The 17,528-nt window shown below is 44.7% G+C and overlaps 1 protein-coding gene across 1 annotated transcript in view; it reads right to left on the reverse strand.

The window, feature by feature from the left end:
* Positions 1–17,528, reverse strand: part of LOC121623720 (cadherin-20-like) — a 76,822-nt gene that overhangs the window by 24,556 nt on the left and 34,738 nt on the right. The window lies entirely within an intron of this gene.

The raw sequence follows: 17,528 nt of genomic DNA on the forward strand, positions 1-17,528 counted from the left end.
CTACTGAGTTTTTGTTGAGTTGTTGTGAGCTGGGTGTGCTTTATCACAGCTGAATGAGCGGCTTCTTGCCAATGATGTTATGTGGAGGAGGAGAGGAGGTAACATAAGAAGAGAAGAAGACAGGGACAACAGGTATAAAACAAAACAGTGTCATGCTGCCACTATAATACTATAAAAGAGCAAAAGAGTGGGTTCCAGAGGCAATTAGCTTAGCTTCAAGATTCAAGATGTTTATTGTCACTCTGGTTGCACAAGTGCAGTTGTGTGAAGTACTTTCATTTGGAATATACGTGCTGGAGCTACTTATTGGCGAACAACAACCAGGAGCGGTGATTTCTTCTTGAAGCCGGGCAACCACAGAAGGTTTGGCATGTTTGTTTATTGATTAAACAAATGAGATACACTGTGTTAATTGGTTTAAAGGTGTTGGTGTCAGGCTAGCAGTTCCCCCCTGCGTTCAGTCTTTGTGCTAAGCTAGGCTAACTGCCAACAGCTTAGTTCCATAGCTAACACACAAACATGAGATGAAAAAAAGTGTATTTTCTGATCATTTTCCTTCAGCTGTCTAACCTTGTCATGATCACCTGAATAAATTGACATATAGCCACTTTTGTTGGAGGCTGTAGGAGAAAAACGAAAAAAGAAATAATTATGCAGGTTGTCCACCACCCTCAGCTTCTTTCCCTCCACCGTAGGACAATCGGGCATTTCATATTAGTAAAAAAAAAAAGGAAAAAAGGAAGTGCATCCACACTCTTTCTCTTCCTTGTTCCTCTTCCTGTCACAAGGAGAGGTGAGCTCCTTCACACCTCCTGTACAAGGCCCGGGGGTGTGATGTTCTGAGACTGTAGTGTTTCCGTTAACACCCCTGTACACATTTACTCACACCATGTTCTACGTGTCTGTCAGCGCTGCACACCACTCATTACAAGTGCACTGTGTTTTTTTTTTTTTTTTCCCCCGATGGTATTGCATGGATGTTGGATTTCACGCCTCTAAATGCAGTCTCCCTCTGCGTTGCTCTTTCTGATACGGACATCATAGGAATCTTTAAGATCAGCGAGGTCAATTCCGTGAATTTGATGCAGGAGATGCTTTTTAAGGTTACCCATCGATTTTAGCTGATCAATACTTGTTCACATGCAGCGCATGGCACCAACGCTGCCCGTTTCCATCTGCATCTTATTTTTATGTATAAGGAGGACGGCAGCATCTGCCCGCTTTTCCTGCATTAACGAGCTCGGGGGAAAATAGGCGGATTTACGGTCAAAAGGCAAAGAAAAAGCAGCGAGAGGGGGGGAGAGAGGGGAAAGAAAGGCAAGGAGGCCGTTAGCAGGGGGAGATGGAAAGTTTGGGGCTGAAAAAAAGCAGCGGAAGAAAGAGAGACTGTTTGACTCATGGGTTGACTCCATTATGTTTTGTAAGAGAGAGTGCATTGTGCTGTGGTAGACTCTCTGAATCGCCAAACTCAGTTAATCATTGTTGAAGAAGCACAAAAGGCAGGGAAGGGTGGGGGGCGTGGCTGCATTGTCAGCAGGAGGCTGGCCCGAGTGTGTGTGCATGCTGGTGTGTGTGTGTGTGTGTGTGTGTGTTTCTGGGCATCCTCTGCAGAGACAACCCCTGCGAGAGCTGCTTGGCAGGATTGCTGACACTTGACCTCGCTGCTCCCCCTTTTTTTCGGCCCATTCAAGCCGCCTGGTTGCCATTATGAAGTAAAATTAGCTCCCTGTTCTTCACCCACAAACCCTCGGCCTCGCCCCTCAGCTCCTCCCCTGAAAGGTCACAGCTTGCACTCGAGCATTTTGCTCCATTTTGTCGTCCCTAATGAGGTGACATGCAACTCAATTGTGCTGGCAAAACATTTCACACATCTTTCTCCTGCTAATCTTATGGCATTTCACTTGTTTAAAGAAAAGGCAGCTGGCGTTTGCCACACAAGCTGTGACTCGAAGGGATGGGAAGATGAAGGGATGAGGAGCGAGGTGGAGGGTGGAGGAGCAATCATATGAAAAAGCTTTGCCAGAATTAAGGCGAAGAGGTATTTTCCCACCAGGCTGAAACACTCTGCCCTGGTTGAAAATCTGCCTTTGTATTCAAAAGAAAATGCCACAATTTAGAGTTGTTTGTGTGTAAGAGAAAACAGGTAAAGAAGCATCCCATTTTTTTCTGCTTCGAAAAGAAACCCCTGAAAGAAAAGGTGTTTGTTGAGTTGGAGGAAGAAATTGAGTGACAGTGGGAGAGACGGTGATTGTCGGGGGAGCAGCTGGTGTGACAAAATGATGGGCCATATTGTTGTATCATCTTACTCCAAGTCCACCTGCTGCTCCATTAACTGCAATCTGACAACAACTGACTATATCAAACTGCACGAGCGAGCGAGGTGAATGTTTCCTTCCAGCGGAGGAAAACAAACAGGAAACACCTGCCACTGTACGACTGACTGACCACCGCTGGGCTGAGGCAGCATACAGAACTGCACTGACATCAATGACTCGCTAATGCCCAAATTAACAAGAAAAACCTTTTTCCATTCTGTCTAATTACTACAATACTATTGGATGAACCTCAAAGCGTATACAGACTGAAATGAGTTTAAAAGTTAACTGACGGACTAAAAGTTCAGATTCTTCAGACAGCTCCTGATTTAAATCGTGCATTAATTTTGCTAATTTTAGGATTTCCTGCTTTTATTTTGTTTATGTGATAGCAACGTTTTCATTTTATAGACCAAGTGATTCATTGATTAATCATTTGGTCCAGTCGTCGGGTTATCAAAAACCTCAACCGAGCTCCCATTCACCAGTGAGGCAACACTGTGTGTGGTACATTGGTATGGGTTGGCCCTGTTTAAGTGCTATGTGGAGCATTATTAAGTGTTAATTTCACAGCAGCCATGTCTGCGCTGCACTCACCTCAGCTCTAAAAAGAGGCCTCCCAGACTGTGGAAAAGGTCCTTTTAAAAACTGGGTGGACCCATGAAAACGGGTTCCACCCACCCCGGCAGGGCAAAACGTCACGGCCAATTTGTTAACCACAATTGATTTTGCACGGTGGAAAGTGCGAAGGCTCTGCGTATCTCTGACCCAGGCGGGGAGCTGCATCGATGCACTTTCTTCAGATGCAGAAGCTCCGGCATGAGAAAGCATCTTTCAATAAGCCGAGTACAGTAAGCCGAGCGGCTGCTGTTGCAAAATGTAGAAGGTTTTCTTAAATACAGCTGCTGAATCTAATTTCACTTCCCGGGCCGAGTGCTGAGCGTGACAAGCCCCAGTTCCTCAACGAAGCGTAGTTTTTTAATTTCTGAATGCTAATATTTATTTACTTATTTACACGTAATTAAATTCAGACTCTGCCGCTGCGCTAGCTTTTAATGAGCAGGCCGTCCCCGCAGTATGGCCTCTGGTATGTTTTGCTTGAGTGTACAAAGATTGAATAAAATGACCAGGTCTTGTGGTTTCAAAAGCAAAGGGTCTATAGCGTCACCGCCTGCAGCATGGACCCGGTTTCCTCAGCCGGCTCACACGGAGAGACGGCAGCCTTCAAAGGCAGAGCCAGGCTAAGGGAGGTGTGTATTCTGGCCAAACTCTCTCAAGATCACACAGCTGTTTGTGTGTGTGTGTGTGTGTATGAATATGAGTTCTCTGTGGATGCAGAGCATGCTTATGTGTGTGTGTGTGTGTGTGTGTGCGCTACCCTCTATTCGTCCTCATTCCTCTAACCCTGTCCCCCCTCAGGACAGAGACACTGGCATGGGGCAGGCTTTGAACCTGCCTCTGCCGTGCTCTCTAATTGCAGGGAGCTCCCGGGGCCTCGGTCTGTGCAGCTGTGTGCGCCGCCACCGCTGTGCCGTGACGAGCGTCCCCCTCCCCGCGGCTCGTTTACTGTAAGGTGTTTTTAATTACTCGTCTCTCTCTCTATATCAGCCTTTGTGCTCTGGGTGAGCTTCACAAGTTAGTTCAGCCCTCTGCTTCTGTTTCTGTAATAACACGGACCAAAAACAAAGAAGCCTCCTTCTATTTTCTACTACATCTGCGTTATGCCTCTGTTATTGTATCATTCAAACTCCACACTTATTTTTAGTTGTCTCTCCGATTCCTTAATCCTTTCTCTCGTTTTGGACTCGCTCCCTCTCCTCCCCTTCCCTCGCCGATGCATATTTAGTTCATTCATCGCTCGGTGGAGGCCATAAAAGGAGCCTTGTCATTTATGGAGAAATTAAATCACACAAACTGGCATTCATCCCAGGCACTGGTGCATGGAAGTGATGTCACCATGCATAAGCGTCATCTGGAAAAGTTTGCAATCAGTGTCGCTCCGCCGCAAATTAAACAGCAGCGTCTCGAGGACGGATCCTTTCAAATTAATATCGAACTCGTAATCGCTTTTGAATTTTGGGGTTTTTGGGTGAACGGGGTCCATCCTCCACATGGCGACAGCTGGGGAATCCTGCCCTCTACTGGACCGTTTTTCGTGTCCTGGAATGTCACGTGGAAAGATATCTCAACCACAAGCAACATCACAGAAACCTGAAGGGTGGTGTTAACATGGAGGCGTGCGCTCACTGCTCATCTTTCAGAGGATCCTTCACAGCCTCTTGCTGACACTGATAATAGCAAGAAAAGTCTTTCGCCCCCGACGAGAGCACACATGCCAATCTAGTGTCTTATTTGTCGGCCTGAGCTTACAAGACGGGGATAGCTTAATGGGTTTTACAGGGGAAAAAAATGAATCTGTCCTCATCTCGAGAAACTAGAACCTTGGCTCAGGCTGAGGAATAAGGTCTGAATGCCAAACAGAGGTCCGTATAAAGCAGATAGGCATTCCTCTCCCTCAGCATGACTTGTTTGAAGTAGCGACAGTGCAGACGTGCTGAGAATCGGAGCCACGCTTTGAGCCTGAGCTCGTGTTCACAAAAGTTTTTTAATGTGCTACCAAACCAAGCCCCCTCCCAGCTGAGGCAGGGCTCTCAGAGTAATCACCGTGACCTACTTTTGACAGCCAGACATGCGATATATATGTTTCTGTAAACATTGTTTATCAATTAGCAGATAAAAAAAACTATTGATTGAGTGCAGTCTTGAAGTAGCGCTTCCACCTCGTGTCTCACTCATCTCAGCAGTCTCCATCTCAGTTACAGCTGACAAATCCCCAGTCACCCTTAAATCATCCTCAACACTCCCTGTTTACAACTTGAAAGTATTATTGGCGTTTCTCATTGGCACTGTTGTGTTCAAAACATGACCGGTGAAAGTCAAGGATCATTTTTTTTCTTTTTTCTTTTTTTTTAGCAAAAAAATTCCACACCTTACCTTTTTCCTTTTCAACTTTATTCCTCTTTCTCAGTCCTTCTTCTTTGAAAAATGCTCGTTTTTCTTCTTCTCTTACCACTTTGTTCTTCTTTTCCCTGCACGCTCGCTAAATTTCCCTTGTAAAAGTTGTGAAACTACTGCCTGCAGTGCATCAGTTTCCCTAAAGTCACCTTGAGTCCACGCTCCCTCTCACTGTCCTCTTTGTAAAGTTTTCCCTCTCTCCATCTATATATAAATATATATATATATGTTCTCTTGCTGCCTCTCTTCTGTCAACCCTGCCGTCTGCCTCTCATAGCTGTCTGCACACTCTCATCCCTGGTGTTGACTGTCTGGGTACCCAATCAGACTAAAGGACCAATTGTCCCCCTCTTTACAATCAGTGGGACGGCCTCCTCTGGCTCCAGCGCGATCCAGCCATCTACAACCGCGGGCATGGGAAGGAGCAGGAGACGGGGGAAGAGGTGGAGAAAGAATAAGAAGAGGAGGGCAGCGAAAGAGTCAAAGGGGGGTAGATTGACAGCAGGATAGGGGTGAAAATTACAGCGAGAGGGGGGTGGAAATCAAAGAGGTGGCAAGCAAGGGATGCAGGAATGAGAAGAGAGATAGTGAGCGGTGGAGGGAAATGCTCCTGAACGCACCATAAAAGCAACTCATTTCATCTCAGGGTATTTGCAAGTGAATAAAGTGACCAACATGGTGGGTGAAGAACTCGGGAGAGTGTGTGACGGCTCGGAGTGTGTGTGTGTGTGTATGGAGATTGCCGGGAGTGCAGGGTCCTTGGATTGCTGACCAGCGAAGTAGAAAACGCAAAGGATGAGAGGAAAAAAAAAAAAAAAAATCACCTTCCCTCTCACTCCGGCGAACCTGCCCTAATGCATTTTAATGAGCCAGTGTTGTACACGGCTGGATCTGTAGAGGGATTTATGGGCATAAAAGATGAAGCTTTAAACTGCATTATATTCCTCTGCTTGCCCAGTCAGAGTCAAAGCAATTAGTTTTCCAAATTGGCAAAAAGATCCTGAAAAATTAGGTGCACGCCAGTACGCACAAAAAGCGCAGCGGAAGATTAGTCATGGTCACGGAGATCTGATCCCTGTTTAGCACTGAGCGAGAAAATAGCAGTGTTTCATTTAAGCAATCATGGAATTAATGCAGCAAAAAGAGGTTTTCAGAGTTGAGTCTGTTGCATATATCTCCTCAGGAGGAGGAGGACGGGGAAAGTGAAATCATATTGGAGATGTACTCAACCATGTTTAAACAGAAATGAGAATATATTACACAGAAACAAGAAGAGTTCCAGGCTGCTGCTCGGGTCCTTATTTTGTGTTTTTTCATTATATAGCCTGAACTGTTTTCATATTATATTTATAGTCAAAATAAAGTGACGGAGCTCCACACATAAGCTGGCAAAGTTTGGAGTTTCTCCACTATTCATAGCCCATTGGGACAACTTTGCTCTTTTTTTTCCACTCGACAGCCCTTTGACTCTCCTTAATCTTCCTGACAGAGTAATTTGGTGTGTTGTACAGCTCTAAAAATACAGATGAAGGCTGTTGTCACCCTCGGAGCCAGATGGTCAAAAGGTTGTACTTCTCCATCGGTTCAATATGTTTTTTCTCTCTCCCACTCTGTCCCTTTCAATATGTCTTCTTTCTCATTTGGCAGGTCATTCTTCTTCACCACTGGCCGCCCCCCCCCCTTCCCCACTGCCCTCCCCATCGTCTTTGTCTCTTTGAAGACCTGACTGGTTAGCGCCCCAGTCAATCTGTCAGCGAATGCTTGACTGGACCCCCAGAAAAAGGCAGGGGCTCCCTCTTTGTCAGGGCGGGCCACAGAGAGGGTGGCATTCAGGCCCATTGAACAGCACCTTCCATCACTGTGGCAGAGCAGAGGATCGTAATTGGCAGAACAAATTGAAGCTATAGGGCTTATGGAAGGGCCTCTGTCTGTTTTAAGTCTGTTATGGTGGTAGACGTCTGGAAAACAAGTCCCTTCGGGTCCCTTCACAAAGGCCCAGATCCGCCGTAGAAATAGATTGGATACAGTCATGTTCTGCATGTTGCTGGACTTTGGTTTTGTGATAGTATGCAGGATGTTTTAGGGTTACGGTGCTTTCACGCATCCGAGCAAGTACGCCTTCTCTTAAGGTCTGGCTTATACAAGCCATGACTTGTCGGTCACCACGGAGTACCGTTCACCAAGACTTACAACGGATTGTTCAGGTCTTTCATTAGGAAAGCAGATTTCATGGTTGTTAGAGTTACATATCCTCTCTGGACAAGTATCCTCTCAATTACCATGTCTTAACACTTCATTAATCAGTCTAACATTATCATCTTGTTAGGGATTTTTTCCCATTTGTGACTTAAGTATCTGTCTGCTCTGATAACGTTTTCACTTGACACATACAGTAGGTAGGCAAGTATACAGAGAATGACCATTCTGTTTATATTAAAGACAAATATCTATTATACTATAATACTATCTGGTATCCTAGTATCGGAAAGTAATAAACAATGCAAATTTTCCACAGAAGAACATTTTTGTTTGAACAATGACTTTCGATTAAACTGATGATCAAAATAGTTCCACCTCCACTTTCCGTCATATTGTTATCCTGCAGATTTTAGCCGCCAGACTGTTAGATTCTGTCAGTCAATTAATCAATTTATGGACTACTTTTACCTCTCGGGAAATGCATGAAAGCTCAGGTTTAAGTTTCCATGTTTGCATCGCTGTTAATTGTCAGCGAAGGATCCTCATGGTGTGAACTTGGCATTTGCCAAATGCTGTAAGGGTTTGCTCAGACGTCTGCTCAGTCTGTTCTAAAGCGTTTGCTTCCTCATCCTTTTAGAAGGCAGAGTTTAGCAGCTAGCATTGCAAAATAGGTAGTTAAGTTAGCCAACATAGCTATTATTGTTGCTTCATTAGCGTTAGCTCTACTACAACCCAAAGTCAACTTTTTATACATTCCTACAGTTTTCTTTACAGGGTCAGACAGGTGCTGTTAGCACTGACTGGGACAGGGATTAAATTGATCGAAGTGGTCTTCATTTGGCTGATCTAGGCTGTATTTGTATAGCTCATTCACAGATTCCTTCTTTCTGTCATGTTACACTCTTCCTCTCCTGGTCCCTTCCACCCACAGTGTCTATTTATCTAATTATCCCTAGCAGCCAAGACTTTTCCCGATGGTTTCAAGAGCACAACACCCCCTGCTGAAAACATGCTCCCTGAGCTATGACCACCACTGCTTGTCAGATGGCCCACTCGCTCTGAACCTGCACAACTCGATAACAACCCCACTTTCAATAGCCACCACCAACAAGTCTCAGATGTGGTCAATTGCGTCGCCAACTAAGTAGACATTTTTGAGATCTATATCCAGAGAATACTTCATGAAATACACTCTCCCGACCCTCTCTCCCAAGATTGAAGCTTAAATAAGCTCTTAATTGTGCTGCTTATCCAATAGCAAATTAAAAATAATGACAACAGTTAGGTGCACTGGATTGATGAAAAATACAGCCTAGGAAGATAATACCCTAGTTGCCCTTCTTTACCCTCACTTGCCAACAGCCTTCAGACGGAATAACCTAAACAGAAGCCACTCTCATGCAGTGTATTGCTTTGCCACCAAAACCACCACTAGGGGAAAGCATGAAAGAGGGTGAGGTTTCAGAAGAACACGATGACAGAGCGCCAGAAAGGGGGAGCAAAGCCTCCATGTCATCTAAGATAAGAAGAGCAGCTCTCTTCCCTTCTGCCTGAGATTAAAAATGGCATGGCGCAGAACAAGCCCGAGTACAAAGAGCTCTTCTTTGTCTTTGGGGTGTGCAGTCAAGCCTTTTCATGTCTGATTTCGGCTACAGGTCGAAACAAAGGGAAATTAGACGGGGAAGTCGCTGCGTCTTTGTGGGTGGAGACGCACACGTCAAAGGAGGATTTGTATACACGAGCCAAGTTAACAACTGAAGCAGTAACCTTTACAGTAATTGGCGGAAAAGACAAAAGTAAGACGTTTGGCCTTAATTGTGAGACATCAGAACTGGCACAGGGTCGAAAGAGTGAACCGTGACATTAACTGTCCGCCTGGCATCATCTGGCTTCTTGCGTTGCGTGCTCTCGTCTCAGACAAGCTGTGTCTTTCAAGATCCCATTTTCCTGGTGACCTTTTCACCGTTTCCCCCCTCCCGTGTCTGCGCTACGCCACCTCGGCTGGGTATTGGCTTTCACTCCGCCGTGTTAAACTTTGCCATCCGCGTGCAGCTTGTTGCAGAGCCTCCGCTGTGACAAGCGGCGGCGTTCTGTTTGGGATAAAAGGCTCCCCGGGCTGTTTGATGCGGTATTCCAGTGTGGATAGGCAGGGACTTGGCCTTGATGAGCTGACAGGAGCTGAGGAGACGTGGGGCCTCGAAGCAGCAGGACCACAAACCTCAGGAACTGTGTGCCGTGCTCTGATATTTACCCCTCCCTGTTCTGTCATACCTCATAACCCCTACTCTGTGCTCTGTCCCTGTGACCCTGTCTGCTGAATCCTAAATGAAAGACTAGAGTAACTTTTGAAGTATAAATTAAGGGGGACCACATGTGTTGTGGCTGATGCAAGCAACAAACACACAAAAAAACATGACACGCCTGAATTATGAATTTATTCATATGTATTCTGTCTGCAGTCTTTTTCCTGCTTAATTATTTACATGTGGCAAATGAAAATGAATGCAGGAAAAAAACATGTTTCTCCAAATGAGAAATAACATCCCGCTCCAGAGCATTTTCACTCAGGCCGTGGCAGCATGTGGGACGTTTTATTTTTTTGGAAGCATAAAAGAGCTTAATTAACCTAAACTAAACTAATGGGAACAATATCTCGGGTTCAAAAGGGCTCATGTCCCTTAGCAAGTGCACGTGTCTCATATCAGCAGGTTTGGCTGAGTCTCAGTCTCTACCCCCACTTCCCAGAGTCAATAGAATAACAATTAGAGGGAGTGCGCGCGCTCCATTACATGTTTGGTATGCGGGGGGTGTATGCACAGGCAGCCACGTCTAACCAGAAACAAACACACACAGGATAAACGTCTCCTTTGTTGGTTTCCGTGTGTTTGTAGTTCCACACTGATTCAGTGATCACAGGAAGAAATAGTTCAGCGGGGGTTTAAACAACACCGTCCGCCACTCTCCTTCCACCTCGAAACAAACCTGGCTTATCACAGCGGAAAAAACTGCGCTTCCTGTCGAAGCTGCGTGCGTGAAAACTTTCCATTTTCTTTTCCAGCCACATAAACACGATAAATCCAAAGAGAGGAAAAGAACAGGAGCTGCAGCTGGAGGAGAGGAGGCCGTATTCGTTCGTCTCCGAGAGAAGCCCGACGATGTAGATGAAGCTGTCGCCCAATCTTGGCTAACTACCGGTGCATGAAAAAATCAATTAGGAAAGTTATGAAGTCCCCCCTCCACCTGGAGTCTTGCTACGGAGGACTGTAGCAGCATGCTCGGTCGAGCTGTGTGCAGGATAACACTTTTTTTCTCTGTCACCTGGCAACTAAAAGCTTCAAAGGACCCGTTCATCTGAGAAGGTCTCAGATCCACAAAACCTCTGCTTTGCCACTGCCTTTATTCTTATAATCACGCTATCTGGGGGGTCAGAGAAACTTGGACCGTATACTGTGAACCCTTTTACCAAAGAACATGACTTTCTCCTCTGTGCTCTTAGCGATTATGTTGAAGACTCCCATGTTGGTGACTTCACAAGATACCGCTGGCTAAGAGGTGTGTGTGTATATATACGTGTGTGTGTGTGGCTTCGTCTGCAGCAGCCAGCGCCTGTGCACCCTCATGCGACTGTGCACCAGGATAAAGAATAGAGCATTAGCACTAAGCATCCTGTCTGAACACAAGATGATGGAGGAGGGGTAATAAGGACAGAATGCATTATGGAGGTGAACACTGGAATACAACATTAACCAGAACTGATTAACGCTTTTGGTCTTTGGTTTTAAAATTTTTTTCTTACTTCAGTTTGGCTCAGTGCAGATAAAGAGCTACACGTTAAAGGCTGCTTTATTCCATCATCTGAGAGATTATTTGCATTTTGTTTTTAAACTTTAAGCATGATGAAGAGTCTACAGCTGTGCTGGCAGGGAGGCTGTGCTAATACACAACAACAATGCTAACTCTCTGAAGTTTAGCTGGTAGGTTTTCTTGTTCACCATCTTAGTTGAGCATGCTAGCAGGTATTTCAGGCCATGAACCAAAGTTCTGGCAAAAATAGTCACTTTGGCCTGTTGATGGCAGTAGATGAAGGCTACATACGCCACCGATGTGTGTGTCTGTGTGTGTGTGTGTGTGTGTGTGTGTGTTTTTCATGTGATATACAATTGGGAGTCTGCACAAGGTGGTTGTATTTTGAAAATTGACCACATGCTCTATGCCGTTCATGTGTCTGACTTCCTGTCTGACTCGATCTGCTCGGTGCAAAGTTGTCAGCTTCATGGTGCCACTGGAGAAAAATCTACGGGATCACCAAACTTCATCAGCTGGGGATGTTGAATCAGTGCAGTAGTTGCTGAGATATTTCAGTTTGGACCAAACAGACCAACCTACACATTTTCATCCTTCAGTTTGATTTTCCACAGATGGATCCGCTTGTACAAAAGCTTCATTTAAGACATTCTATTATTGCGTTTTGCACCCAAACCTTTAAAAAGCTGGAATGCTAAAATCATATTTCTTCCACTTGTTTGACCAAAGAAGGAATTTTAAAAGGTTTTCATACAGCCGCAGTTTGTTTTCATTCCGGCTTTGTTCAACATATCACAACTGTATTGAACCGTGAACTTTTTATCTTGCATCTCAATGAGTCACGCGCTGATTTTGTTACGCTGCACATCAAAAGAAAAAGAGCAGTAGAGAGCACGCATAAAAAAGCAGGAGAGCTGGATGAAACAATGCTTTAAGTGGCTGCTTGATTCAGAGTAAAATCTGGCACCTGTTTTTCTAACCGATTTAATAATGGTCCCATTAACGCTACGCTGGGGTGCAGCCCAGGGGTTGACAGGCTGATCTGAAATCATCTCTCTCTGACTGCAGTAATGACTCTACCGCTGTGCTCAGCCCCACAGCGAAGCAGCATTCTGGGCTGCTGAATCCAGAGGCGTCTGAGAAACGTTGCCATCAGTTATTTCTAAAAGAGAGTCATTTGTGTGCTGGATAGACAGCCGCAGAAAGAAAAGGAGAATTTTAATACCTCATTTATGGAGCTGACAAAAAAACTATCCCAAGAATATGGAAACATTTGGTATTGATGAAAGTAGAAGAAAGCAGGCCAGCGCTTCTAAAGTAGGAATTAATTGCCATAGCTGCTGCCGCTGCCATGAATGGCTTTTTGAAGGTGTGACACTTTTGGGACTGATCTGGGCATTATGTGTGGGAATATTAAGTCAAAATTCCTTCCTGATGCAAAAAAATGGGATAATGTGACACCTTTACATTCACCAAATTGACACGTGCAAATTTAGTATAGATGCTTTAGCCCGAAAGTCAAAGTGACGTGAAATATTAGGAGCAGAATATCCGTTAATGTCAGACTATTTTGAAGTTTGTAGCTGGAATAGAGACCCGGGGTAGCAAACAATCCCTTATTCCTGCAGACAGAGAAACAAATGGAGCAACTATGATGCACTGATGAAAGAAACATTGCAGATAGCAGATTGAAGTTTCATGCAATTGTGTATTTTTCCTGTAAAAGCAGTTTAACAGCAGCTAAAAATCCTGTTTTTGATAGTGAGATCTGGAACCGAGGTGCCGTCTGTGGGACCTACAGTAACAGTGGACATATTAATGACATCTGTTCATATGCAACTGTAATATTTTAGTGGGTTAATTTGTGATGACAATGATGAAACTCAGACACTTTGGGCAGTTTAGGGTCCTCTGGGTAAGCGTCTTGCGTCTTGCAGTAGACCGATCTGGCAGTATCTATCCACGTTATGTTGATGTGTTTCTGGATTTCCACAAAAGAAGTAAAGGAATGATTTTAAACTTAAGCACACCTGGAAGTCTCTTTTGCGTCCAGATGTGTAACACATTGCTTTGAAAATCCCAATAAAGTCCTAATGAACATGCTCAGACCATCAGATTATCTGCACCACTTTATCTGGAGGTAAAACATGAAGTAAGTGTGCAAACATGTTGTCAGTAATTTCTCACTTCACTGCTGCTGCACACACGGGTCAAAGTTCAACCAAGTCGTCTGTAAATGGTGTAACTTTTTCATTCGGCTTGTTTGGTTTCGGCCAAATAATCCTGAACATCAGCAATTAACTTGAAGACTTTAAGAAGAACTGCACTTCAATGCAGCAATGTTTCAAATCGTTGAACATTTGTGGCCCTAATGTGAGAAGAAAGCTGATAAGAGAAATCCCGAATGTTCAAATTTGCCATGTTGACACCTTAGGAAGGTCGGAGAAAATGGTTTGACTATTAAAACCATGCGCTCTACTCCGACGGCAAAAAAATGCAAGTTATCCACAAAAAAAGTGACCTCAACATGTTCTGAAATTCTTTGGCTGTGCCCACTGAGGTTTAATTTAATCAATGAGATTATTTCCACCTCCAGAGCCGCTCTGTCTCAGAGAAATGTTTGCAGCAAATGCTCAAATCTGCTCACAGGTTCAATTCCCTCTACAGCCAGCATACGTCCATCAACAGCCACGTGCACTGTCAAAGTGTCCTTGAGCGAGACTCCAAATCCCAACCTGCTCAGTCATGCAATATGAATCACTCCGAGGTTTGAAGGATTTCATTATCTCCATCGACGGTATCATGAAGCTTTAAACAAAAGAACCACGCCGAAGCCGTAGTGCAGTTTTGGCTCTCAAAAGGGGGAAAAGAGTTTGTAGCTGAGTGGATATGAGGACAGCTGAATCTTAGCTTGTGGCCTTGTGTACGGAGCACGCCAGACTAAGCTTTGTACCGTAATGCAAGGCGACACGCCGGCGGAGATGAGAGGAGAAACAATTGACAGAGCTTTTGTTACATCTTTAATTACAGGCCTTGTGTTTGTCTTGTTCAAATGTGGGGCCTTGGGGAGAGGCAGCTCACTAAGTCGGATCTCTTCTTGTTTCTGTGAAATGAATGGCCTGACCTCCCGTCTTCCCGGGGTTTATCCTCCTCCGACAAAATGCATGGATGGAGAGAAAGCGCTGAATACGAGAGTGAGCGTGTGTTCTGTGTACACCTGCCTTAGTGCAAGGAACAAACTGCCATCCTTCACATGCAGAGAGTGAGGATATCTTCGAAGGCAGAGTCCACGAGGCGTGAAGTGTACCTGGGAAGCGAGGAGGGAAAAGGCGCTCCGTTCGCTGCCTGCTGCTTAAACATACCCACCTACCCCCCCCCTCTCTGCAGTGAGTACAGATATGCCTGGCAGGTACAGGTATGGGCTCTGCACTGCTGCCGCCAGTGAGATCAACGGCTGTGTCAAAGGAGATGATCCACAGCTAATATGCAGCTGTCTGACCCTATTACCTTTAGTGGCAGGGCCAGGCTGCGGCATCCCAGGAGAGCTCCTCCAGTTCTTCAGAAGAAATTTAGTCAGGCTTTAAAGTGCTCTGCATCTCTGCAGACGCATGCTGCACTCTGCATGTTTTTGTGCAGTACATGTGGGCTCGACAGCGAGAAACCGAGGGTATGAATTTGATCTGTGAGTTGAGTTGGGTTATGCTAATAAGATGATGTGTCAGGTCCCTCAGCTTCAATAAGAAGAGTAAGCTTTTTTAGCCCTCAAATGGGCTGAGTGCTACGTTCGTTAGCCTGCAAGTGATTAAAGCAAAATGTCTCTACTGCTTAGCATGGAGAGCGGGGTGGTGAATGGTGGAGGAGGTGCAGGTGGACTCGAACTAGAAGAAACATCATTTAGAAAAATCTGTTGCCTACACGTTTTCTTTACAGGGTTGGTTCACCAGATTTACCAGAATAAAACAGTGGTGTGTAGCCATGCAGATGTTGTAGATAGATTCTAGACAGACATTTCTGGCGCTGCCCAAACTGGATGCAATTTGTTTGTTGCACTTGCAGAATTTAAACATTATCTTTAAGAAAAACATCTCTTTCCAGAAACTATACCTGGATTAACATGTTAGGGAGGCAAGAATCTGCTGCTGGGCTGCCATTAAACCCATTAAAACCATCCTGTTTCTGACATATTGCCAGTATGTTACTTCATGTTAAGATTAAATACCTTTCTAACAAGGTAAATGTGAGAGATTATATTTTACAAACTGTACTTGTCACACTTGGTTTTGGGACTTTCCTCTGGAAACGTACGAGTTTACTCTGCATTTTGCTGTTTTTGGCTGAAAATGTGATGCTAATGCTCCAGATGCATCACTAGGGGGCAGCATAGGAGGCTGTAAAAGTAACACTGACTTTAGCATGTTTCCATTTTAATTTGGCGAACTTGTTAGCAAGCAGTTGCCTATTTACACCTCCAGCAGATACAGAGCAGCATTATGTGTTTAGAGCTTTTTGCTGGAAACATCTGCAGCTGTAAGTCACGCTGATAAGACTGACCAGTCCCGGTCGATAAAACCAAACAAGGAAATGGTGCTGAAAACACTCGAAGATCTGCAAAGAGTCTGTGATAATTGTGATGTTTTGTTCATCTGTTGACATGAGCAGCTTTAAATGTGTTTATTACAGAACAAATTTGAAAGAAAATTAGCGCCCTGGCTCGGTTGCCTACTTTTCCCGGTTGCTGATTCAGTCTTGCCTGAAACAAATGTTCTGGTTTCTCTGGATAAACGAGCTGTCCACAGTTGAACTGCACACCTCAGAAGGTAGTTCCTGATCATTTTTCAGTGCCGTGAGCAACAAATTTGACTCCACTGTAGTGTTATGGCGACATAAATCTCTGAAAATAAAAACAAATAAACCTACTTTATCTGTATGACTGGACCCCACGACAGGTAAGTGAGAAAATAGTTATTTTATTATGACGGTATTTGTCAGCAGCAAAACCTGGGGGTGATTCCTGCGTTTGTTAGCCTCGTTAGCTCACAGGGGATTAAAACAAAATGGCCAAACAATGCGTCAAGATGCCGGTAGAACGCAAACAGAGATGATATCACGAAAACATTTGCCCATGTATTCTTGGAGGTATGTGTTTCTGTTGCCACGGTGATCCCTTTCTTTCCGTCTTTCCTTTTCCGTTGGGTCATCATCTGCTCTATTCATCTCCCGGCTGCTGGATCTCCTTACGTTGCCTTTTTACGGCGCCGCATTGAAAATTGGCTCCCCACAATGAGGCATTGTCAGAAGTCCTGCCCTCGGTACGTGTCAAACTCTCATCCAGCCTGACGGAACACAAGGTGTCTGTGCTGAGATCTCGTTACAGGAGTTATGATCTATTCAGAACAGCCTGCACTCTGATGTACCTCTTACGTAGATTTCCTGCTGGTGGTGACAGATAAGTGGGTTTCTGCCTTTGAGCAGAGGTAACAAGATATTGAGCCCCAAGTCAGAGAGATGCTTAAATGAAACCACACAACAGAAGTGTGAAGTATTAGGATGCTTCTTTTAAGACTGGAGAGGATCGTAGTGGATTTACTGCTAATGTACTGCTCTTGGGTAGAGGTTTTACAGTATGTCAGAAAATCTGGTCCTATACTTGGTTGAACTCGAGTGTTCTGAGTTCCTTACAGTACACGAGGTCAACGTCAAACCCATTTTAACTCTGGTTTGACGGACATCCGCAGTTATCTGTGCCAACCCAGTGACTGTTCACGCTTCATGTGTGTAACTGGAACCTGAGGCATATTTTTGGGCTTCGACTCCACTTCCGTGCGCATATGTGCGTAACAACATGACTGTACGAGAGCCGTGAGCGCTGTCAAAAGGCTTCTGAGTGCAGCGGACACTTCTTGGACAAAATGTTGCTATACGTACGTGATGCTCGCCAAGATGTGCCCTGATAGGGTTTGACCATACAGTACAATATCATTCGATTTTCTGATATCAGTATCTATCATAATATGGCAAATGTAGGCAAAATCACATAAAACACCAAATCAGACTGATGCCATTCCTGTAAAATGAGCCTAAAACACCAACCGAGGCATTATTAGCTGGAACACAATGGGATCACAGCATGAAGCCTTACACTAGTCCTAGTTTAATAAAAACTGATAACGATCCCACAGACAATGAATATTTTAC

The sequence above is a fragment of the Chelmon rostratus genome, chromosome 20 (genome assembly GCF_017976325.1).
Source record: "Chelmon rostratus isolate fCheRos1 chromosome 20, fCheRos1.pri, whole genome shotgun sequence".
In the NCBI taxonomy this organism is placed as follows: Eukaryota; Metazoa; Chordata; class Actinopteri; order Chaetodontiformes; family Chaetodontidae; genus Chelmon; species Chelmon rostratus.